Source organism: Panthera onca, chromosome B1 (assembly GCF_046562875.1).
Source record: "Panthera onca isolate mPanOnc1 chromosome B1, mPanOnc1 haplotype 2, whole genome shotgun sequence".
Classification (NCBI taxonomy): Eukaryota; Metazoa; Chordata; class Mammalia; order Carnivora; family Felidae; genus Panthera; species Panthera onca.
Window position 1 is genome coordinate 171011168 of NC_138342.1, and position 26421 is coordinate 171037588.

Consider the following 26421-nt stretch of genomic DNA (forward strand, 5'->3'; position numbering starts at 1 on the left):
GATCTACCCATGTTGTTTGTATGTATTAATAATTAATTTCTTTTAAAGCGGAGTAGTATTTCATTGTATGTATGTATCACAACATATTTGTTCACTCACCTACTGATGGACATTTGAGTCGTTTCCAATTTTTTGGCTATTACAAATAAAGCTGCTATGAGCATTGTGTATAAGGCTTTGTATGGACATATGCTTTAGGACAAGTACTCTGCCCTTAGAACTCTGGGTGTTTTGGTCTCCTTAGACTCCCAGTTCCATCATCACGACTCAGGGAAACTACTGGACAATGCCTGAGCCTTCCCTCGTGTGCCGTGTCATAGAAAATCCCTCCAGGTTGGAGCAAAGGTAAGGCTCAGCTCCATGTTTCTTAGTCTGGGATCACTGTCCTCAATTGCCAAATACCTAAATTCTTGAAAACTATTGTTTAATGAATTTTTTCCGGTTGTTTGTGTCTGCCACAAGAGTAAATTCAGTCTCTATCACTCCATCTTGGCCTGAAGGTGGAGCCTTGGTATGGTTTTTTTTGTTTTTGTTTTTGTTGTTTTGGTTGTTTTTTAACGATAGCTTTATTGAGCAAGAATTCACATACTACCAAGTTCTCTATTTTAAAGTGCACAGTTCAGTGGGTTTTACGATATTCACAAAGTTACGCATCCAGCACCACTCATTCCAGAACATTTTAGTCACTCCCAAAGGATACCCCATATCCATGACCAATCTCTCACTGTTCCCTACCCCCTCTCTGCCCACTGGCACTGCAGAGTCTGTATTCTGTTTCCATACATCTGTCCATTCTAGGTATTTCACATGAGTGGAATCATCAAGTATGTGGACTTTTGTGTTCCATTTCTTTCACTGAGAATGTTTTCAAGGATCATGCATGCATGTATGTATGAGAGCTTCATTCTGCTTTATGGTTGGATATTTCAGTATACAGATACACTATGTTTGTTTGCCCATTCATCGCTCGACAGGCATTGGGTTGTCTCCACTTTCTGGCTATTTATGATAGTGCTGTTATGCACATTTTTGTACAAGCTTTTGTGTGGACATATATTTTCATCTCACACGGGTACATACATACCTAAGAGCGGAATTTCTGGATTACATGGTAACTCTGTGCTGAACTTCTTCACAGAACTATCGTAGATCTTCTAAATGTCTGTAAATCTTACGTTCCCACCCGCAGTGTATGGGGCTTCCGATTTCTCCACATCCTTACCAGCATTTGTTATTATCTGCCTTCCAGATTACAGCCCTCCTAAGCGGATGCACAGCGGTTTTTTTTTTTTACTGTGGTTTGATTCACATGGTTTCTTGCGTCAGTTTCAGTAGTTTCTTTCTAGTGTTTCTATCATGTTTCTTTTCACTTGCTTTTATGAATTGCTAAAGATTCTAGAAAATGTGAATATTAAATGTGAAAATGTGATGATAATTAGAAAGTGTGTGGTAGTGTTTTATTCTCTTACTGAATTCAAGGTCTTTACCTCAGGTTTTATTTCCCTCCACCAAAAAATTTCTGCTTAGAAAAAATTCTTCTACATCAAGTTTGATTTTTTTTTAAAACAGAAATGTGAATGTGACACTTAATATTACTATGGCCAATTATATTGAATATGTAAATTAATAAAGTTACACTGTTTTTTATTTTTATTTTTTAACATTTATTCCTTTTTGAGAGAGAGAGATGGGGGGGGAGGGTCAGAGAGAGAGGAGCGCCTGGGTGGCTCAGTCGGTTAAGTGTCCGACTTCGGCTCAGCTCATGATCTCATGGTTGGTGAGTTCGAGCCTGGCGTCAGGCTCTGTGCTGACAGCTGGGAGCCTGGAGCCTGCTTCAGGTTCTGTGTCTCCCTCTCTCTCTCTCTCCTCTCTGTCCCTCCCCCACTCACACTCTGTCCCTCTCTCTCAAAAATAAATAAACATTTTTTAAAAATTTAAAAATAATCAAATCATACTTTTATCCCTGAGACGGACAATATCCTATTTGATTATGGCATATTCTTTTAACATTGCACCAAAATTATATACTAACATTACTGATATTTTAAAGTCCTTCTTTTCATGTGTGAGTTTGGCTAGCAATTTGTTATCCGTATCATTTTAAGTTTTGATTTTAAAAGTAAATTGAGTTTCAGATTCACTTTCTGAATTTCTTTCTCCTTTATGTTATTAGAGGGATTGACTTATTTATCTTAACTTTTATAACTGGCATGTTTTGTTTGAATTGTTTCTGTGTTACCTCTTTATGCTTTAGACATATTTGACTAAGTTATTTTTTCCTATGAAGCCTGTCTCTGTATTTTTATTTCCTCCTTATCTATGTATAAAAGTCGAAAGCTTCTTCTTAATTCTCTAATGCGGTACTTAAATATTTTTAAGCACATATATCAATATACATTTTTTCTAATTGTGAACTTTATTATAAAATATGTGTTATAAATATAAATATAAATATAAATATAAATATAAATATAAATATAAATATAAATATAAATATAAATATAAAAAAGTTTGTGTTAGGAATGAAAAGCCATCAGGACATATTTATGTATTTATCCGTGTGTGTACCTTAACCTTATATATTTGTGCTTTATGTTGTTGCAAAGTCCTTTCAGATGTTTTACACTTTTATTCTTTTTCCCCACTCACCAGAGTATGTTTATTTTTACATTTATTTTTTGTCTTTCCTGGAGTTCTTTTGTTTATATTCTGCCATTTTGAGAATGATTAATTTGTTTATCCCAATTTGCTATTGTTTAGTTATCAAAGAATTTAATTTCAACTGAATTTTATTGTCAGGATTAGTTGTTCTCATTGTCAATAATTTTCTATTTGTACAACCAGTAAACACTAGTCTAATATAGAAAGTGTGTTTGGTTAGTTCAGTTCTATGAATAAAATATTTTATTTTATTTTTTTTTAATTTTTTTAACGTTTATTTATTTTTGAGACAGAGAGAGACAGAGCATGAATGGGGGAGGGGCAGAGAGATTGGGAGAGAATCTGAAGCAGACTCCAGGTTCTGAGCCATTAGCACAGAGCCCGAGGCAGGGCTCGAACTCATGGACCGTGAGATCATGACCTGAGCCGAAGTTGGATGCTCAACCGACTGAGCCACCCAGGCTCCCCTGAACAAAATATTTTAAACATTGGCTATCCTAAAGCTTACTTTAATAAAATTAACAACTTTCTCTGTGTTCTAGCGTAGCCGTGACTTTATACAAAACTGCTTTTGATGCTAGTGCTTTAATTAAGTGTAAAACCAGGATCTTATCAGTAGCTTCTAATTTTTAGCAAGGTTATTGTAATATCTGGTATTTTTCACTATAACATTACTTATTATACAACTTCTGGTTTGGCTATGAATGTGCTTTTTCTTTTTCTTTTTAAGTTTATTTATTTATTTTGAGAGACAGAGAGAGAGAGAGAGAGAGAGAGAGAGAGAGAACCCCCAGTAGGCTCTGCACTGCCACCATCGAGTCCAATGCAGGGCTTGAATTCACAAATCGTGAGATCATGACCTGAGCCAAAACCACAAGTCAGACACTTAATTGACAGAGTTACCCAGGCATCATTTCAGCAAATGTAATTAATGGTGCTGTGTGTGTGAGATTAAATTTAAACGAAACAATGCAGTCTCTGTAAAATTGTCTTACCACATGGTGCTGACGCACACTACCATGTTTCAATTCCATCTGGGACTCCACGGACTTTATTTTTATTTATTTATTTATTTTTTTAACGTTTATTTATTCTTGAGACAGAGAGAGACACAGCATGAACGGGGGAGGGGCAGAGAGAGAGGGAAACACAGAATCAGATGCAGGCCCCAGGCTCTGAGCCATCAGCCCAGAGCCCAACGCGGGGCTTGAACTCACGGACCGCGAGATCGTGACCTGAGCCGAAGTCGGACGCTTAACCGACTGAGCCACCCAGGCGCCCCTCCACTGACTTTAAAATGGACTGTTGGGGCACCTGGGCACCTCAGTCGGTTAAGCGTCTGACTTCGGCTCAGGTCATGATCTCGCGGTCTGTGAGTTCGAGCCCCGTGTCGAGCTCTGTGCTGACAGCCCAGAGCCTGGAGCCTGTTTCAGATTCTGTGTCTCCCTTTTTCTCTGACCCTCTCCCCTGTTCATGCTCTCGCTCTCTCTGTCTCAAAAATAAATAAATGTTAAAAAAATAAAAAATAAAATAAAATAAAATGGACTGTTATTTTATGTACCTATGAGAAAAAAAACCACTCTCAATTAAGCTCTGATACAATCCTGGTTTTCCACTTAGCATTTTTCATTTTATACCTATTGAAAAGGTATATATTTTATATTTACATAGACAAATAGAACGATCATAACCATGTTGTTAGGTTATTTGCCTCTTGTGGCTTAAAGCCTGAAAGTGAGGCCCAGTATTACGTGTGCCTTGATATTTGGAGATGAGAGGGAGGAACTTGAATGGCTTACCTGCAAGTTTCCCTTCTCACTCTGCTCCTGGAGAGATGGACCCATAGCCAAATAGGTTTCCTATTACAGAGACCAGACAGTTGCTTCTTTTCCTTGACTTCCCTGCCAGCCTGTGAAGTTCAAGCCAATTGCATCCTCCACCAGGAATCAGGGAGCATCTTACTTTCTTGATACCAAGTCTATTTCCCACAGTCCCTGGTCTTTAACTTTGTTCCTAAATGCAACCCCTACGTGGTTCTGCATGGCACAGCGTCCCCCTGCCCCAGGCTGTGAGTACGCATGACGAATACACTGCTGATGACCTCATCTGTCCAGCATCATGTACCGTGGTTTGGCCATCCCCATAGCCCTGTGGTAGGGATCCTTTCCACATGCATTGGGTGAAGAGGAGGTCAATAAAACACCTCTGGACAGTAAGATTTTGTTATCGGTGACAAATTACTATGTACTTTTTTGCAGATAGGTTTTCTGTGAGCAATCATCTGATTTATAAAAAGATGCTACAAAATTTAAAATGACACAAAATATCAATTTCAAAACAACATCAAAAAGTCAGAGAATTTAACCCCATGTAAGGAGAATAAATAATGCGATAGCGTATTGCTATACGAACCGGCAACAGAAAGGGTTGGCAAAGGAAGGCCGAGGAAGTCAACTCTATCTTTTAAGAATTAGAACAAGGAGCTCCATAATCATTGGCATCCACTCCATATTGTAACTGTGGTTAGAAATGTATATGATGGCAACTCCAGGGATTTCCTGAATCCTTCATTTAAGGTCCGGGGTCAACGGTGGCCACAATGTAACATTTGTGCTGAGTTACTGTCTGTTAAGCAGTCATCTACATAGTTGCTATGTATGTGCCTGGTAATTGTTCAAATCTTGGATCCTTGGCAATCCTTAGAGCCACTGGATACTTTTGCCCCAATTTAGCAATTTCAGTCATGACACAGTCAGTTATATAGGGGATACAATTGTCATATGGACAGTCCATCATTGATGTATTATGTCAGGTTTGGCTTTAATGGAAAAGTTGATATAGTTGATATCAACCAGGGCATGGTAAGGTGAGCCTAGCTGTGTGTTATATTGGAAGAATAAGCAAGAAGGATGTTGAGGTACTTCTCTTTCATTGAGTGTGCACTGGGATCTTTCTTTTCTTTCCTTTTAGGTTTTAATATGCCCTACTCTTTAAGCCTCTGATCTCAGAGACTAAGCATTGGCTTCATGGTCTCATACTTCCTTGATTTTCTTTTGCTTTCTCATGTTCTTGCCGCACTCTTTCTTTTTTTGAATATATTTTAAACAGTAATTAAACTTAACATGTGTAGCACAAACAATAGAACACAAATGAGGTGGAAATAACACAGATGTCTGTGATCAAGTTCACGCTGTCTCAGGCAATGGCAACTTCCTGATGACCCTCACCTAGGCAGAAACAATTGCAAGACTAACAATAACCAATATCGGTGATGTTAAAATGTAAAAAATAATATCTTAGCATTCGGTCATACTAAAAGCATTTTGCAGTTTCCATCATCAGTGTTTTTATTATGTTGGATCACAAAATTTGTACCAAACAAGAGCCATAAAATGAGCCGTATTTCTCAAGCTTCTAAAGCAGGGGCTGGCTAACTGAAGCCTGTGCTCTCTAACTGGCTGGTAGCTTGGTTTTTGAATGACCTGTGAGGTAAGAATTATTCTTACTTAAAAAAAAAAAAAAAACCTTTTTAAATATTTATTTATTTATGAGAGAGAGAGAGAGAGAGAGAGAGAGACAGAGGCAGAGGCAGAGACAGAGTGGGAGCAGGGGAGGGGCAGAGAGAGAGGGAGACACAGAATCCAAAGCAGGCTCCAGGCTCTGGGCTGTCAGGACAGAGCCCGACATGGGCTCAAACTCAGGAACTGCAAGATCATGATCTGAGCCAAAGTCAGAAGCTTAACTGATTGAGCCACCCAGGTGTCCCAAGAATTAGTTTTACTTTGTAAAGGGCTGCAAACACAAGCAAGCATGCAAATGAAGAACAATATGTGACGGAGACCAAATATGGACTGCGAAGCCTACATTATTTAATGTGTGATCCTTCAGAGAAAAATTTGCTTCTGTTCTAAAGTAGTACAGATTTGATTGTACTAATCACTGATAGCTATGCTTTTAAAGTTTATTTCTTCTTTTTAATGTTTATTTATTTTTGAAAGAGGGAGAGACAGAGTGCGAGCAGGGGAGGGGCAGAAAAAGGAGGGGGACACAGAATCCAAAGCAAGCTCCAGGCTCTGAGCTATAAGCACAGAGCCTGACTTGGGGCTAGAACTCATGAGCCGTGAGATCATGATCTGAGCCAAAGTTAGACGGTTAACCGACTAAGCCCCCCAGGTACCCCATAAAATGTATTTATTTATTTTTTGAGAGAGAGTGATCAGGGGAGGAGCAGAGAGAGAGGGAGAGAGAGAGAATCCTAAGCAGGTTCCACACTGTCAGCTCAGAGCCCAATGTGGGGCTCAATCCCACGAATGGTGAGATCATGAACTGAGCTGAAATCAAAAGTCAGACACTTTATCCGGCTGAGCCACCCAGGCACCCTCCTAACAGATATACTTTAAAAATGATTGGTTCCATAGTTCTCAGATATTCTTGATTCACTGCATCTTTTGTAACCCAATCATTTTCAGGGTGTCCCCATGACTAAAGAAATACTTAAAAGTTCTGCTTATTGAGTAGTTAGGTCCAAACAACATAATAAGCATTATGTGCTGACAACTTAATAGCAATTTGAAAAGCATGATACATGTTTATTAAAAGGATAAGCTGGTACTTTCATTTCACTTTAAATAACCACAATTAATATTAGGCCTCTCTAAACTTCTTAAAGCCTGGAATGAGTTTGGACACCATCATTCTCATTTCCTGCTCTACAGTGATGTCCACACACTTTGTAAAACAGCATCCACTGAAAAAAACATCTTCACAAAGACACATCATCAAAGGAAGCTAGCACAATCCATTGTTGAAATTGTAAACTACTTCTAACTGGTATATTTCACATCAGATAGATACAGAGTCACTGCGTTTGCCTAGAAAAGCTAAAATATACCGTGAGTTTGTTGTGGCAACCTCTTATGCCTTGGCACACAGTTCAAGAACTTTAGAAGAGTTGATTTATCATAAAAAAGCATAAGCCTCTAGCCATGCCTGGTATAAGAATGATTTTTAGTATTTGTCTGAGTCATTTCATTTTTGTCATGTGATAATGTAAGTATATATGACAATCATAAAAATTTGTTACTGACAATAAGAGTAGGAAATACTTATATGTCAGGATAATTGACATTGTAACAATTTTGTATAAATATGGTTTATTTCTCAATTTATTTAGGTCCCTTTAATTTCTCTTGTCCAAGTTTTATGACATTAATATTGAGTGTATCAATTTCATACATATTTTTAAAAATTTATCCTATTTATTTCATGATTTTTGTTGCTATTGTATATTGTGTCTTTAAAATTTCACTTTGATTTGTTGATAATTATAAGTATGTAATAAATATTGTAAATATTGTAAATAAGTATTGTAAATATGAACTTGTTGAACTTAACTTTAGTCATATTACTTTTACTGAAGATCGTTTAAGGTTTTCTACCTACATTATTTTCTCTTCTATAAATAAAGACAGTTTTACTCTTTATTTTTCAACTTGCAAGCCTTTTAATTTTTTGCCTTATTGTGCTGTCTAAAACTTCTATCTGCCAATAAGTGTGAGCAGATATTCTTGCTTATTTTAGGGAAGTATAACGTTAACTATAAAGTTTTCATAAATGTCCTTAATCACGGGTGTTAAATATTGTCAAAAGCTTTTTCTCCATCTATTGAAAATATCACATGTGTTTCCTTCAATTTGTTAATATGATGAATTACACTGATTGACATTGGAATGTTGAACCAATGTTGCCTTCCTGGAATAAACTGTGGCTGGTCATAACGTATTATTCTTTTTACACTAGGTTATATTATACCATTGCTAGATTAGATTGCCAATAGTTAATGTTTTTTGTTTTTTTTCCCATTTGTGTTCATGACAGATGTTAGTCTGAGTTTTTTTTTCCTGTTGTATCTTTGTCTGGCTTTAGGTCGAAAGTAATTCTGTTCTCATAAAATGAGTTGGGAAGTGCTTCTTAATCTATTTTCTGAAGGAGTTTGTGTAAGGTTGGTCTTATTTCTTTAAATGTTTGGTAGAATTCGTCAGTGATATCCTTTGAGTTACCTACAAGTCTGAGGAAAAGTATATAGATGTATATACTGATGTATACATCTCTACATCTATCTATCTATCTATCTATCTATCATCTCTCTATCAGCTATCTATCTATCTATCTATCTAATTATTTCAAATTCTTTGATAGGTATAGGATTATTTGAGATTGGCTTTTTCTTCTTGTATCAATTTTGGTCATTTTTATATTTCATGGAATTTGTCCATTTCATCTGGATTTTCAGGTTTACTGGCATACAATTGTTTGTAGTCACCCCCAATTCCTTTTGGATGTTTATAATATCTGCAGTGCTGACATCTATTTGATTCCTGATATTGATAATTTGTATCTCCTCTTCCTTTTTCGTGATCAGTTTGACCATAAGTTTATCAATTTTATTGATCTTTTAATTGATCAAAAACCCAGCTCTTGCCCTAGTGAATTTCTCCATTGTTTGTCCATTTTTAATGTTATTGACTTCTGTTTACTATTTAGTATTTATCCTACTTATTTTGGGTTTAATTGATCCTTATATTTCTAACTTCTTAAGATGGGAATCTGGATTCTTATTTTTAATTATTCTCCACATTTCATGGAAAGATTTGATCACTAGGTGGCAGCAACATATAGGGAAGGGCACTGAAGTTGTGACGCCTGTATATTCAACATAAGCACAACCAGCTGGTCAGCCTCCCAGTAGCTGGTAAAGGCCTGAGTTACTTGCTGATTTTCACCAGGAATGCATTGATAGCTGGAACTAACGAAGTAAAGTCATAGTTTACCTCTGTGTCTGCTCAGATCGGCTTGTCTCTCTGTTTCTGTAGCTATCTCGTGAGCTCCTGGTGAGGATTTATGTGTTTACCTTGAGCATTTTGTACTATTTATGTACTATCATCATTCTCCAAATTTAGTTAAAGTTGTCTATAGGACATAAACGAATCAGAATCGACAGGACACAGGACTGCCTGTTTTTGTTTTTTAACTTTTTTAGTTTGAAATAATTGTGGGTTTACCAAAAAGTTGTAAAGGTAGTACAAAGAATTCTCATACGCTCTCCTGAAAAAAGTGATTTTGTTCACTCTGTAAACCTAGTACTAGGCTAGCACTATTCCCTGCACAATTGAGAGAGTAAGGATTCAATATTACTAACTCCAAATCTGGAATATTTTGGACAAGAAAGTGCTGAAAATAATTTTTGAAGACCCTGATACGAAAGGAGAAATATAAAGATCTGTAAGCTACAGCTATTTTTTAATTATTTGCATTTGTATAAGGCATTTTTTTCCTATTTTTTACTTTTAGATTTATTTTTTTCATTACATTAAAAGTTAATTTCTTTAAGAGAGCATACAGTTGGTCTTATATTTTTTCTAATCTAAAAATTTGACTTCTAATGAAGTATTTAGTTTATTTAAATGTAGTTATTGACAGAGTTGAGTTTCACCTACTGTCTTGATGTATCAACTTAGTGGAGTAGTTCTCAGTTGGGGACAATTTTGCCCCAGAGGGGACATTTGGCAATGTTTGAAGTCATTTTCGGTGGTCATAAAGGGAGAGGGTTGGTGGTATTGGCATCCGGGGGTAGAAGGCAGGGTTGCTGCTGAACATTCTACAATGCACAAGGAAGCCCTGACATCGACGTATCTATCTCAAAAGCATCACTGTAGATTATGGGACAGAAAAAAATTTTTTTCCCCTTCTTAGGAGTTTATATTCTATAGTCTATGAGATTTGATGTGTGTTCTTCAGGAGGTGTGTGTGTGTGTGTGTGTGTGTGTGTGTGTACATGCATGTATTTGAGTAAACAGTTATCTGCTCAATAATTCAGAGAATAAAGAAGTACATGGGGCACGTGGGTGGCTCAGTCGGTTGAGCGGCTGACTTCGGCTCAGGTCACGATCTCACGGTCCGTGGGTTCGAGCCCCGCGTTGGGCTCTGTGCTGACAGCTCAGAGCCTGGAGCCTGTTTCAGATTCTGTGTCTCCCTCTCTCTGACCCTCCCCCATTCATGCTCTGTCTCTCTCTGTCTCAAAAATAAATAAATGTTAAAAAAAAAAAAGAAGTACATCTGTAAATTTCCAGGGTGAGATTTTGAAAGAATTTGCATCTTCTGCCTTCCTTAAGCCCTTTAATAGAAAAAGTTGGAGATCCCGACCGACACAACACTTTCCCCATGTATATTTATAAAATCTCCACACATAGACTTATAATCTCCATTTCCTACAAAACTCCTACTTATGTCTGCCTGAGTATTGGATGCTATGCCTTTCCCCTCAGGTGGGTATAGCCTCTTTGTTCTTGCTTGTCTACCTGGCATTTCATTCCATCTTCATATAGTTCTTGACTTTAGTTTTGTTTTATGGCTGACTTTCTAGGTTATTCATCTAAGTTAGTCACTGCTCATGTTTCTACTTGAGACAGATAAAAGTTGAGCCTACTTGACTCAACTGGTCAAGAAAGTAGAAAGTCAAGAAAGTTGTTTCTACTTGAACAGATAAAAGTTGAGCCTTGACCTTGTGTGGTTGGTGTAAGAGAGAAAGTAATAATTGGATTTCGGATTGGTCCAAAGCTGAGAAGTGGAGCTGAGAATGAAGTCTGCCTGGAAACTGTGTGCTTATGGAGGTCTGACAGGTGTTAGAAGAGAGGAAACTGAAAATATTTCAGTCCAAAGAACAAATCTGGAGTGGAGCATCTTAAGGCAGTATGCTCTCACACCTGGCTGCTCATCGCATCCCCTGTAGATGCTTATAAAATATGATGTCGTGGCCCCACCGCAGACTTAACTCAATAAAAATCATCCAGATTGGGATTCAAGAAGCTGTGTTTGGGGCGCCTAGGTGGCTTGGTCGGTTAAGCGTCCAACTTTGGCTCAGGTCATGATCTCATGGCCCGTGAGTTCGAGCCCCACGTCGGGCTCTGTGCTGACAGCTCAGAGCCTGGAGCCTGTTTCGGATTCTGTGTCTCCCTCTCTCTCTGCTCCTCCCCTGTTCATGCTCTGTCTCTCTCTGTCTCAAAAATAAATAAACGTTAAAAAAAAATTTAAAAAAAAAAGAAGCTGTGTTTTTGAAAACATCCCAGGTGATTCTGATGATCCGTTAAATTTCAGAAGCTGGCTTCTGGGGATTTCTGGGGGAAGGCTCGTTTGTATGCATGACTACACGTGTGGGTCCTGCCATATCTGGGGACTGGCCTACGGAGTTTGTGAGGTGCCGCATACACTGTTGGCCCCTGAGTTCTGTTTGGGCCCAGTCAAATCTGCATCTGTATGCCCTCCTGTCCTCTGCTCCGGAGCCAGGTCCTTACTGCCTGTGTTCCCTGCTTTTGATAGAGCACTGACCTAATATATAGATTCTATCAGTTTGGATTGGACGCTACTATATTTCCCTTGGCTTATGCTAGTGGCACATAAGAGAGCAGATTAATCTTTTAAACTTGCCACAATCTCATATGTGCTTTTTTCCATCAAATCTGTGCCATAAGGAAGGAGTCGTGTCCAAGCCTGGGAAGCCTCTAACAATTGGCATGTGTGTTTTTGGTGCTGAATTGCCTCCTTGACTGGTTTAGTTCATCTCACTACTCGCTGCGGGAGATTTTTAAGCTGTAAAGTATTTGTAATACGATTTTCAGGAAATTGGTATACTTATACACAATGGGACCTCACAATTTAAAATTGATCTTACCCCCAGTCTACTTGTAATGTGTCTTCTAATCTTCCATTCATGGTTTCTTCTAAATATTTAAACGTCTTTGTTTTTCTATTTACCACACATACCTATTAAAAAATTTTTCCGTTTATTAAAAAAATAATTTATTGCAGTAATGTATGACGTGAAAGTACACAGAATTACATAAAAGTACAGTCCTTTCTGATTTCAAAATATTTAGTGTTATTTGTTTGGGACCCTGCTGTATATTAAGTGTAGTGTGGACACGCATTTAAACGTATAAACACAGACTCATCATTTGAAAACATAAAAATAAAAGCTAACCTGATTAAAAAGTAGGCTTGGAGTGTCTATTGTGAAGTTCATTCTGAGGTGATATTCAAAGCTTTTCCACAGCATCTCAGATGCATATGTTTTGATTTTGGTAGGAAAAAACGAGACTACATGAGTGTTATGGTGAAATTCTAGGGGTTCCAATAAGATCCTTTGTTTTAAGTGAAGTGTAATTGACATACAATGTTATATTAGTTTCGTGTGTAAAACATAATAACGATATTTATACATATTATGAAATAATTGCCCCAATGAGTCTAGTTACCATCTGTCACCTTGCCAAGTTATAAAATGTTTCTTTCTTCTTGTGATGGGAACTTTTAAGGTTCATTTTCTTAGCAACTTTTAAGTATGCAACCCAATAAAACTGACTGTAGTCACTAAGCTCTCCTTTACATATCATGACTTGTTGTTTTTTCACATATGGAACTTTGTCCTTTTTGACACCTTTCACCCATGTCACCCATCCTCCCAACCCCCTCACCACTGACAACCACCAACCTATTCTCTGTATCCGGGAGTTTCGTTTTATTTGTTTGGTGGGTTTTTAGACTCCACATGTAAGTGAAATCGTAATGGTATTTGTGTTTGTTGGGCTTATTTCATTTAGCATTATACCTTGGAGGTGCATCCATGTTCTCACAAATGGCAAGATTTCTTTTTTATGTCTGCGTAGTATTCCATTGTATATGTATAATTCACCTCTTTATCCGTTTATCCATCCGTGCATACTTAGGTTGTTATATATCTTGGCTATTGTAAATATTGGATATTGTAAATATCTTAGGTTGTTAATATATCTTGGCTATTGTAAATAATGTGGCCATGACAATAGGGGTGCGTATGTCTTTTCGAATTACTGTTTTTATTTTCTTTGGATAAATAGCTAAGTGGAATTGGGGGATCAAATGGTAATTCTTTTTTTTTTTTTTTTGAGGAACCCCAAACTGATTTCCGTAGTGGCTACACCGATTAGTATTCTCACCAACAGTTCACGAGTGTTTCGCTTCCTGCACGTCCTCGTCAACCCTTGTCATTTCTTGTCTGTTTCACAATAGCCAATCTGACAGGTGTGAATTATATCTCATTGAAGTTTTGATGTGCATTTCTCTGATAATAAATGATGCTAAGGATCCTTTCATGTGCTTGTTGGCCATTTGCATGTCTCCTTAGGAAAACTGTCTGTTCAGATCCTTTGCCCATGTTTAATTAGATTGTTTGTTGTATGAGTTCTTTTTTTTTTAAATTTTTTAAACGTTTTATTTATTTTTGAGACAGGGAGAGACAGAGCATGAACAGGGAGGGTCAGAGGAGAGGGAGACACAGAATCTGAAACAGGCTCCAGGCTCTGAGCTATCAGCACAGAACCTGATGCGGGGCTCGAACCCACAAGCTGTGAGATCATGACCTGAGCCGAAGTTGGACGCTTAACCAACTGAGCCACCCAGGTGCCCCATATGTCCCGGTTTTTAAGGAAATGCCATAGCATTTTGATTACTGTCACTTTGTAACATAGTTTGAAATCTGAGCTCACAATACCTTCAGCTTTGTACTTCTTTCTTAAGACTGCACTCTTTGGAGTCTTTTGTGGTTTCATAAAAATTTTAGGATTTTTTTTGTTCTATTTTTGTGAAAAATGCCATTAGAATTTGATAGGAATTGCATTGAACTTGTAGTTTGCTTTGGATAATATAGACATTTTAATAATATTAATTATTCTAATCTATTAGCATGGAATAGCTTTCCATTTATTCGTGTCATGTTCAATTTATTTCATCAATATTACATAGCTTTCAGGATACAGATTTTTCACCTCCTTGGTTAAATTTACTCTTAGACATTTTATTATTTTTGATACAGTTGTAAATGGGATGTTTTTGATGTCTCATTTTATATCTTTTCATCTTGGAATCCCTTAATTCATTATTATGGTTATAGTTATTTTTTCTGCTTTTTGCTTTTTAACATTCATACCAGCCTAATAAGCTTAATAATCCTTTACTATATATTTACCTTTACTAGTGAGTTTGTTTTATTATTTATTTTCATGTGATTTCTTGTTAGTAATCAGGGCTCTTTCTTTTCAGCTTAACAAAGTTCCTTTAATGTTTCTTAAGTGCCTGGTTTGTGGTCATAAACTCCTTTAGCTTTTGCTTGCCTGAAAAACTCTTTATCTCTTCTTCAATTCTGAATAACCTCACTGGGTAGCGTATTCTTGGTTTGAAGGTTTTGTTCATTTGTTTGTTTTCCTTATAGCCCTTTGAATATATGGTGCTGCTCCCTTTTAGCCTGCACAGTGTCTGCTGAGAAATCTGATTATAATTTTATGAGGGTTACCTTATATGTAACAGGTCCTTTTTCTCTTGCTGTTTTTAATATTCTGTCTTTAACTTTTGACATTAAAAAAATTATTTTTAATGCGTATTTATTTTTGAGACAGAAAGAGACAGAGTGTGAGCAGGGGAGGGGCAGAGAGAGAGAGAGGGAGACATGGAATCCGAAGCAGGCTCTGGGCTCTGAGCTTTCAGCACAGAGCCTGATGTGGGGCTCTAACTCATGAGCTGTGAGATCATGACCTGAGCTGAAGTCAGACACTTTACCAACTGAGCCACCCAAGTGCCCCATTTAACTTTTGACATTTTAATGATAGTGTGCCTTAGTGTGGATTTGTTTAGGGTCATTTTCTTGGGAGCTTTCTGGGTTTCCTGAATGTGGATGTCTGTTTCTTTCCCCAGCTTAGGGAGGTTTCCAGTCATTATTTCGTCGTAAGTTTTCTGTCCCTTCCTCTCTCTTTTTTTTTCTGGGATCTGTTTAACATGGGTGTTACTCCACTTGATGTTTTAAGAGGTCCCTTGAGCTATCTTCATTTTCAAAAAAAATTCTTTTCTCTTTTTGTTGCTCTGTTTTGGTGAGTTCTGCCGCCCTGTCTTCCAGATCACTATTCCTTTCCTTTGCTTCATCTATTTGCTGCTGAACCCCTCTAGTGTATTTTTCAGTTCAGTTACTATATCCTCCAGCTCTATGATTTCTGTTTGGTACTTTCTTATATTTTCTATCTTTTAGTTAAAGTTCTCACTGTGTTCAGCCATTCTTCTCCTTAGTGTAGTGAGCATCTTTCCGGCCATTACTTTGAACTCTTTATCAATTAAATTCCTTATCTTCATTTCATTAAGTCTTTTCTGGGGTTTTGTCTTGTTCTTTCATTTGGAACATACTTCTCTGTTTCCTCATTTTGCACAGTTCTCTGTGGTTTCTACGTATTAGATGCAGCAGATACCTCTCCAGTTTTGAAGCGATGGCCATAAATAGAAGACGAACGTTATCATGTAACATTGCCCTCGTTCTTGATTGGCTCTCCAACCTGATTAATTTTTAATAGGTCCCAGTTGTTGAGGGTGTGTGTGAGGATCCGTCAGTGTTCCAGAGAAGAGATCTCGGGCAGCACCTATTTTTAGGCTGATTGGAAGCCAGACCCTGAGACAGCAACTCTCAACGCAAATATATACTGTTCGGTGAGACCGAAATCGTAAACCCTGCTGGCCTCCAAACCAGGTGTCTGCAGGTATCCCATTGACAACAACTGGAAAAAAACTCAGGTCTCCAAATGGATGTTTGAGCTCCTTTCTGGAAGATGCCAGTGAGCTGTGGTAAGGCTGAGGGAGAGATACAAATGGTGTCCCTCAGCCTGGGTGCCCGGAGAGTCTCAGAGGCTATTTCCACATAGCCTCTAGATACATGGGAAACCTGACGCCTGCTCCTCAGGTTGAAGCTTTAGGACCAGTAAGTAGGCCTTTTGCATAGGAATAATGATGGCGTGCTGTAGTCTGCGATCTCTGTAGTGCCTTGGGGGTGGTAGCCTGCTAAGAACTCTCTCTCTGATTGTTTCAGACCCACAAGGCCCAGAAATGCAAGCCCCTCTGGCCACAAGAACAAGGTGCTCTCGTGTAGATTGCATGTGCCTGCCAGCTTTAGTGGCCTACAGGTGAGCCCAGGAGCAGGGCGCGTCTGCCGTGGGCACAGGCAAGGCCATGGGCACAGGGGAAGAAGGGCATACTCATCATCACTGGCAAGGTGGAGAGTCATGGCCAAAATGCAACTACCAGCGCTGGCACCCTCAAGGTAGAGGGAGAATGCAAAAATGGTGCCCACCACAGCCTCCTTCCCCAGCGAGAGTCCCACCAGGCTTTTCTCCCCCTCCTGCAGACGTTTTAAGATTAACAAATTCATCTCCCTTATTCACAGTCTAGGTGTTTCTCAACCTGCTGCTTTTGCACTGGGTCCCAGGGCTAGTGAGTCTGTATACACGCCATTTACGAGTGGAATCCGCGCTTCTTACGGCCCTGTGGATCTCCTGGATCTAAGCCCCATGGGTTTTCAAAGCCAGATATCTTGGGGGCTCATCTTTCCTGTGCAAGTCCCAACGACTGAGGGTGGCCGATGTGGGGCACAAATCCCTCACAGCTTAGTGAGAAGCTCTATGCTGGTGAGGCCCTCCTGATCCTGGGTCACCGTGCTGGGGCTAGCTAAGGGCTTTTGCCGAGACAGTGCCTCTGCCTCTCCCATCTATCCACGTGGCCTTTGTCCTCTGTTGTTGGAGGATCTGTTCAGCCAGCATTTAGGTGTTTTTGTAGAGGAAATGGTTGTATATGCAATTGTGGATGTAATACGTTCACAGGAAGAGGCAAGTTCGTGAATTGCCTGTGCTGTCATCTTGAAATATCACCTCCGGATGGGATTTTGTACTTGGGAATCGGTGCCTTTGTGAAAGAGGCCTCAGAGAGCTTGCTCTCTCCTCCTGCCATGTGAGGACAGAACAAGAATACTGCAACTGGAATGGGACCTTGACCCAAACGCGGTGCCTCAATCTCAGACTTCCAGCCTTGAGAACTGTGAGAAATTTTCTGTTTATTAGGCACCTAGTCTGTTATTTTGTTAGAGGAGCCAGAATGGAGAAAGGCACTTGTTATAGTAGTCCATACCTGGTACGCATTGAATTTATTATATCATATCCTTGCTTTCATAGCATCGTAAGTCCTCATTATCCATGCCCAAAGTGATAATTATTGAGTTTGGTATTCTCTGTAGCTTTTATGATCTGGCTGCAATCAATCTTTCAAGCATCGTTTTCATCCCACCTGTTCTATGAACTCTCTGCTTCACCCAGACTACACAATTACCTCATTTCCAAGGAAAATACCTTTGCTCAGGATTTTCCACTCTTCAGAAAGGGCAACCAAACCTTTTTCCTCATATAGCTGAGTCCTATTTATTATCTAACGCCCAGTTTACATTGGACCTGAACCAGAAAGCCTTTCTTGACCTCCGAGACCAAAATGTTCTTTCTCGGAATTTCCGTAGCGTAAAGGTCCCTTTCATTCTTTGGGTCCAAAACAGACACTATCTTCGTGTCAGGCACCTTTATTTCTATCCTTATATCTTGTTATCTCAGCTATGTTGAAAGTCCTTAAGTGTAGAAATATGGGAGTTTCCTCTTTGTATTCTCCCATAGCATGCAATCTGTGCCTCACACTACACTCAAATATGTATTTAATTGATTAGTACACCCAACAAAAGTAGATATAGTGTCCAGACAACTGAATTTTTAAGTGCTTGTACTAGTCATTTTTAATATAGGAAGAAACACATGTTAGTAGTCATTCCAGTTAATTTTTGTTTTCATTTTCATAATGTCTTTGCATAACATCTGAGCTCTCTTTTCAGGTGATACAACAAACCCTAACTTTAAATAATATGGCACAATTTTTTAAATGTTTTTAAAAAAAATTGTTTAGGTTTATTTAATGGTATGGCACCATTTTTAACGCTGGTAAGTGGTAATTCTGACTAAAAGTAGCCTCACCGAATGGCTCTGTTCTTTGTACTAAACTTTGAAAAGAAGAAATGCAGTATTTTTCCTAGAGCTTCTCGTTGGAAGCACAACATGTATTTCCAAAATTGCGAAGAAGTTATAGCACAGTTAAGTTTGTTTGCCCAGAAGCCAACAATTCAAAGGAGCATAGGTTTGGCAAGTTAGTGGGATGTCAAATGATGGATTTAAATGACCACAGGCTAAATCTGTTATTGTCTTTTAGAAGTTTCCAGATGAATGTGACTGGAATGGGGGTGGGGGGGGGTGGGCTGAGGGCATGAACAGAGCATGTAATTGTGGTCATTTATTCTACATTTTCTTTCACTTGACTATAATTATTTGCTCTGCTCCCACAGCAAATAGGCGTCTGCTCTGTGATATTCCATTACCAGTTGGAAAGTAAAAAGCTACATATCTCCAGGGCTGTTCAGTAATGTACCATATCAGAGCCAATCGTCCGAGCATGTTCTGCCCTCAGAGCCGAACGCAATTATGAGGCCATTACATACATTTTTCATCTAATACCCTGACAATTACTGAGGCGGTAATTTCCAACTGTTTGTAACTCACCTCAATACCCTGAGAGGACCGGAGAGAAGTAAAGGGACTTAGCTTTCCAGTCTGCAGCCTTCAGAGAGTAATCGGGCATTTGTTTGTTTCACTCTCAGAATTCTACTCTTTAAAAAAAAAAGAAAAGCCCACGTGATTTCAATGAAAAGCAGAACACATACTTATGATAGTTAATTTGGAAGAACAAAACAGGTAAGAAATAAAGGAAAAGGAAAGAAATTTTTCTCAGATTTCGAGCCATCTATAATGAGCTACTGTTAATCTTTTTCTGTATTTCCATTTTTTTCTTGGGATATATAAAATGTTTGTGTATAATTTGAATCACACAATGCTATTTGGTATTTTCTTTTTAATTTAGCAATACAATGTGATATATTACATGCCTTCCATAATGCCATTTAAATATCTTTGTAGTATTTCAATACCTCACTATTCTATATTTTAACTAATATTTTAATAATGAATACTTATGCTCCCGTTTGTAACTATTATAAATACTTCACTGAATATCTGTGTCTTTGGTTTTTTGTTTTTTGCTACATGTTAACTTCCTATTACATTCATATTTCATCGAATAAGTAAGTTCTTTGTTCCTCTTTATGATTTTCTTTTCCTGTGCACATCCTTTAATTCTGTTTAGGTTTAGGATGAATTCTGAACTCAGAAGAATTACTCAAGCTTGCTCTTTAATCCCCTCTAGTATGCAATCTAACGTTGCCTGCTTCATTTGCACTTTAGTGGAGATTATATTTTTTTATCACTAGAATTTTCTTGATTTGAACCTTTTTTTCCCCCTCTCAGGAAGGCCAGGTCTAATTTCAGGATGTAATAGTTTCTCAGATAAGTTGATAAACAAAATTTAAATGGTTGCCCCCACCTTCTTCTGTCTTAACATAATGTATCTGTTTCCTTAGGGCTGTTTGTCGATGCCTCAGCTCGACTCCTTTCCTTGAATAGCTCAGTCATTTCATGTGCAGCTAATCCCCCCAACACACACCCAGTTATCCCATGTAATAAGCCATAAAATGAGACCTATGGGGTCTGAAAATATTTTAATGCTACTCCTGGGTAGCATTATAATATTATACAATATTATATTGTATAATATATATTATAATATATATTATAATATATATATATTATATATTATAATATTGTATTATACAATATATAATATAATATATTGTATAATATAATATTATATATCATACAATATTAAAATCGTTTTTTTGGAAAAATGTATAAATGTTTGTTGATACACGGGATTGTAACTGAACCAACCTGAGTTTGCTCCTTGCTGAGTCAGAAACCACACCAGGTTGAGTTGTCCCACAAAAAAAACTTTTATTTGCATCAAATAAGGAGATCTCGGGGGAATGACTTCCAAAACTGTGACTCCCAGAAAGAGGGTGAATGGGTTCTTTTTGTTTAGGCTGAGGATGAATATTTAGACAGGGAAGCCTTGTCATCCTATGCAGAGGCAGACATAATCGCACACATGCACCTTAAGGAAACATCCTCTACATGCATTGTATGCTATGCAAATGAGGTTGAGGATCCTCCTTGGGCTGAGATTTTGGTATTATAATGAGTAAGAGGTAATGGCAGTCCTTCCAGAGGTCATCCCATGATGACAACAGGTCCCTCTGTGCAGGCATGAGTCTGGTTTAGCTCAAAAGGTCTAGGGGATCTGGGCGGATGGGAGGTCTGATCAGGGTAGTGGCCATACCTGGGCATTGGTTTCAGGTGTATTTACCTGTGTCAAGAGGAAAGTTGGAAAGAAGGGCTCAGAGGAAAACGTAAGACAAAGGTTAGTGAGGACAAGCCGGGGGGCTGTAAAGGCCAGGTCTTGGGTCTGACTGGCGATAAGATCACTGAAGTAAATTAGAGGAAGAATGATGATTAATGTCTGTTACTAATTATGCCAGCAATTTTGTGAAGTCTTTTATTAACATGGCTTATGAATACAGTATCACAAATGGTTTCCAAGGGGCAGAAGCCTCTCATAGAAGAAAGCAGGAAATCTAGTCTCTTTTGTTAGAATTTTTCCCCCCCGTTTCAGGTCTGTCTTGTTTTTTTTTTTTTTTTTAATTTTTTTTTTTTTAACGTTTATTTATTTTTGAGACAGAGAGAGACAGAGCATGAACGGGGGAGGGTCAGAGAGAGAGGGAGACACAGAATCTGAAACAGGCTCCAGGCTCTGAGCAGTCAGCACAGAGCCCAACGCGGGGCTCGAACGCACATACCGCGAGATCGTGACCTGAGCCGAAGTCGGACGCTTAACTGACTGAGCCCCCCAGGCGCCCCAGGTCTGTCTTGTTTTAATCTCAAAACAATTCTGTTTTGTTTGCAACCTTAAGCATAAGGATAAAAAAAAAAAAAAAGACTCTATTAATGACTACTTATCATGAGCTACAAATTTCTGACGTTTTTTCCTGTTTTGAGGGAAGGGGGCCATTAGTGTGGGGGGCGTTGTGTATGTGTGTGTACATGGAAAAGTGTGCGTGTGTGCAAGCCCACAATGAGGAGGGAGTAAAAGGGAGAGAGATGCGGACTCAGTGAGAGACATACTTTTAAGTTGAAATCATCAAGAAGGGTAGCATCTAAAATAAAGTGAATGACAAGAACAAGAAACGGCCTGGGGCGCCTGAGTGGCTCAGTCGGGGAAGCTTCTGACTTCAGCTCAGGTCATGATCTGACGGTTCGTGAGTTCGAGCCCCACGTTGGGCTCTGTGCTGGCAGCTGAGAGCCTGGAGCCTGCTTCGGATTCTGTGTCTCCCTCTTTCTCTGCCCCTCGCCCGCTCACGCTCTGTCTCACTCTGTCTCTCAAAAATGAATAAACATTAAAAAAAAAAGAAAAAAAAGAAATGACTTGACTAGCAGTTATAGGAACACAACAGAGCAGTGAATATTCACTGAATTATAACTTTTGAGGGAAGGCAGGTTGATGCAGACAACAGAGGAGGCCTGTTATGCCGAGGCACTGGGTGCCTAGTAATAGTTTATGGCTTACCAACAACAGACCAAAGTCTTTCCTACTTTTATGGAAACTCATTTGAGGGGCGCCTGGGGGGGTCAGTCGGTTAAGCTTCTGACTCTTGATTTCAGCTCAGGTCATGATCTCGTGGTTCGTGAGTTCGAGCCCCGCGTCGGGCTCTGTGCTGACAGCTCAGAGCCTGGAGTCTGCCTCGGATTCTGTGTCTCCCTCTCTCTCTGCTCCTCCCCCACTCATGCTTCGTCTCTGTTTTTCAAAAATAAATAATTATTAAAAAAAAATAATAAAAAAAAAGAAATTAAACGTGGGGGGCACCTGGGTGGCTTCGTCAGTTAAGTGTCAGACTCTTGATTTCAGCTCAGGTCATTTTGAGTTTGAGCTCTGCATTGGGCTCCGAGCCGACAGCACCTAGTTTACTTGGGATTCTCTGTCTCCCTCTCTTTCTGTCCCTCCCCTGCTCTCTCTCTGTCTCAAAATATATAAACATTTTTTAAAATTTTGCAAAAAAACAAATTAAGAGTAGAATACTCCCTTCATATTAATATATCACTTCACATTCATTTCTAAACTGTCTTTAACTTTCCACAGTGCTACCAAATCTTTTTCTTTACGACCTGTGGGATAGCTAAATAGTATATTGCTATTTCCATTTTACAAAGAAGAGACTTGAGAGTCACTTGTCCAAATCACCTAGCAAGCCAATGGTAATTCCTGGGCGAAAATATCAGTGGCTTGACTTCTTAGTTAATTTTTGCTCTCCCTTCATCACCTCTTCAATACACACACACACACACACACACACACACACACTGACACAAAGAATCACAGAACAAACTCTTATGCTCGCTTCTGTTACTGTTCCTAATGACTTTATAGGCTTTAAGCACACTAGTTATTTCTCATAGTTCAATTTAAAGGATAACTGAAGCATCACTGATCATCAGGGAAATACAGACCCAAACCACCATGAGTTACCACCTCCCCCCTGTCAGAATGGCTAAGATCAACAACACAAGAAACAACAGGTGTTGGCGAGGATGTGGAGAAAAAGGAACGCTTGTGCACTGTTGGTGGGAATGCAAACTGGTGCAGTCACTCCGGAAAACAGTGTGGAGGTTCCTCAAAAAGTTAAAAATAGAGCTAACATGTGACCCAGCAGTTGTACTGCAGGGTATTTACCCAAAGAATACAAAAGTACTAATTCAAAGGATACATACACCCCTGTTTATAGCAGAATTACTTCCAATAGCCAAGATACGGAAGCAACCGGAGACTAATATTACACTGTATGTTTACTGGAATTAAAACTTAAAAAAAAAAAAAGCCAGTTCTCCTTTTACCTATTTTGTTCTGAATAGATTTGAATAAATGGTAAAAAGACTAAATGCTTAAGTATCCTGCCTCCAGAAGGAAAAACATCTTGCAGGCGAAATGTGGTCCCGGCGCCTGGGTGGCTCAATCTGTTAAGTATCTGACTCTTGGTTTCAGCTCAGGTCATGATCTCATGGTTTTGTGCGTTGGAGCCCCACTGTTTCATGAGTTTGAACCCCATGTCTGGCTCTGTGCTGGCAGTGCAGAGCTTGCTTGAGATTCTCTCTCTCTCTGCCCTTCCCCAACTTGTGCTTTGTCTCTCTCAAATAAATAAATAAACTTAAAAAAAAAAAAAGGGAAATGTGGTCTGTTGAAAACCAGGATGAGATTAGAAGCTGGCCTTCAAATTCTCATTACAGCTTTTGTGGCTGGTTACTTAATCTCTCTGAGCCTATTTTCTTTTCTTAAAATGAGAAAGAGGGAGTAATTCCTATATGGCAGAGACATCAAGAAGAATAAGGAGGGAATATATATACATGTATATGTACATATATATCAAGCATTTGACACAGAAAGTTTAGAGACTCCACCAAGTAAATGTTGCAAAAGTTTAAAAAAAAAGGATATCTGAATATTTTAACTGATGCTATTTAACACATAATTACTGTATATAGAACACACTTAAGATTTTCTCTAATGTATAATTATATGTAATTAATTTTTTGCATTTTAACACTGTTTTTCCTATTTTGCCTTTTTCCTCTTTTATATCAGTAATTGTATTTGAAAAGTTAAAGTGAGAGAGGGGCCAGGCACAGGCAAAGAAGAACTTGCATTTATAATATATGTTAGGTATCAGTTGTAATAAAAGGAAAGTTTTATTTCTGTGATTTTTCTAACTATATATTTGGTTATTGGTAGACGTTTAATTTCATCTCTGATATTAGGCTGGGCCATATCTATAGCATCATAGATCAATAAGTGAACTCTATTCTTAATTATCTGTATTAACCAGTAATTTGCTGTGTCATCTGCACATTACTCTTTTTTATAGGCCTATTTATTTATTTATTTGAGAGAGAAAGAGAGAGACAGACCGACAGAGTGAGCTTGAGTGGGGAAGGGGTAGAGAGGAGAGAGAGAATCCCAAGCAGGCTTCAAGATCACGAGATCATGACCTGAGTCGAAATCAAGAGACCGACGATTAACTGACTGAGCCACCCAGGCAGGCATCCCCATGGGATTGAAGTATTGTAATCAGAGATCAAGATATATTTATTCATTTTAAATGTGATCAGACATGTTAATTACAACTGGATTCTAATGAGAGACAACCATTCACCTTGAGGCTAAGCCTCTCAAACAACTGCTTCTTCTGCACTAAAAAATCCGTTTTAAAATTGACATAAAGGGGCATCTGGGTGGCTCAGTTGGCTAAGCACTAAGTGTGCAGCCTGCTTAGGAATGTCTCTCTCTCTCTCTCTACCCCTCTCCCAAGAAAGAAAGAAAGAAGGAAGGAAGAAAGAAAGAAAGAAAGAAAGAAAAGAAAAAAAGAAAGAAAAGAAAAGAAAGAAAGAAAGAAAGAAAGAAAGAAAGAAAGAAAAGAAAGACAGAAAGAAAAGAAAGAAAGAAAGAAAGAAAGAAAGAAAGAAAGAAAGAAAGAAAGAAAAAGAAAGAAAGGAAGGGACACAGATGTATTAATCCTTCTTAGTTCCCCAGAAACTAGGTCTAATGATTCCTGTACAGTGTGAATCAACAAATACAAACCAACTATCCCACACTGTGATAAACACTATGGGGTAACATACACTTTTAGAGAGTCTCCAGGGTAATTTACTATGACTTCTGTTACTTCACCTATGGCTTATGCTGGGCACTATGTGCCAGGCTCTGTTCTAAGAGCTTGAAGTATAGTAACTCATTAAATTTTTACAATAAATGAATGAGGCAGGTATCATTATTACATACAGGAGGAAACTGAGGCAAAGAGATGTTGGGTAACTCTAACTAGTATGTGGTAAGACACTCCCGTGGAAAGATCACTGATGTTAAGAAACAAATCACTCTAAATGCCAAATGAGTGTTGGAAGCAGTACGTACTTTAGGTATTCATTAGAGGACGAGGTCAGCTTGGGCTTATGTGGTCAGGGCATGGGTCTTGGTAAGCACAGGATCTCGACAGATAAAAACAATGTCTTTTAAGTACACTGTGAATTTACCGAAGCACAGTAGATTAAGACGACATCAAGCTCAATTATTTTTAACCTAACCGTTTATTTATGATGTGAGTTCAAAGATGGGTGGGGGCTGGGAGTTTGCATCAAGGACACTTAGCCACTGCCTGTACTTCCTCTGTATTCTGCATTTTTTTTTTTTTTGAGACAATGCTCTGCTCTATGATTTTGACAAAGACAACATGGGAGTCTGAGAAATCAAGGTAAAATAGATTAGGTTTGAATAGATAGGTTTGAATAGATAGGTTTGAGAGCGTGGTTTATAAAGATCAGCTATGTTTCCCTTCATTCTCCATCAAGGCTCTAAATAAATCTGAAATAACTTTACCTGTGCCTTTCATGATTACCTGAGGTTGCTCATTAAAGTGACTAAGTCCACTCTGGAATGTATAGTACAGAGGGTAAATAAATACTTATTGTCTAGGAGAATGAACTGTAATATTTGATCTTGATGTTGTAGACATAAGGCTATTGATTGGACAGTGTTAGAGAAGGCAATACTTAAATCTTCCCAAATACTATTCCTCAAACTGTTGGTCAGTTTTTCCTATAAGAACCCTTGTGGGTTTTTGAAACGTATTTATTGACATCTAATTGAAATATAACATTAGTTTCAGGTGTGCAACATAACAGTTTGATATATGTATCCGTTGTGAAATGATCACCACAATAAATTCAGTTAACATCCATCACCACACGTAATTATAATTTTTTTCTTGTGATAAGAACTTTTTCA

The 26421-nt window shown here is 38.5% G+C and overlaps 1 pseudogene; it reads right to left on the reverse strand.

Annotated features, from left to right (window-relative positions):
* Positions 1-5124: 5124 nt before the first annotated feature.
* On the reverse strand, positions 5125-5710 carry LOC132692924 (rRNA-processing protein FCF1 homolog pseudogene; annotated as a pseudogene).
* Positions 5711-26421: the final 20711 nt, after the last annotated feature.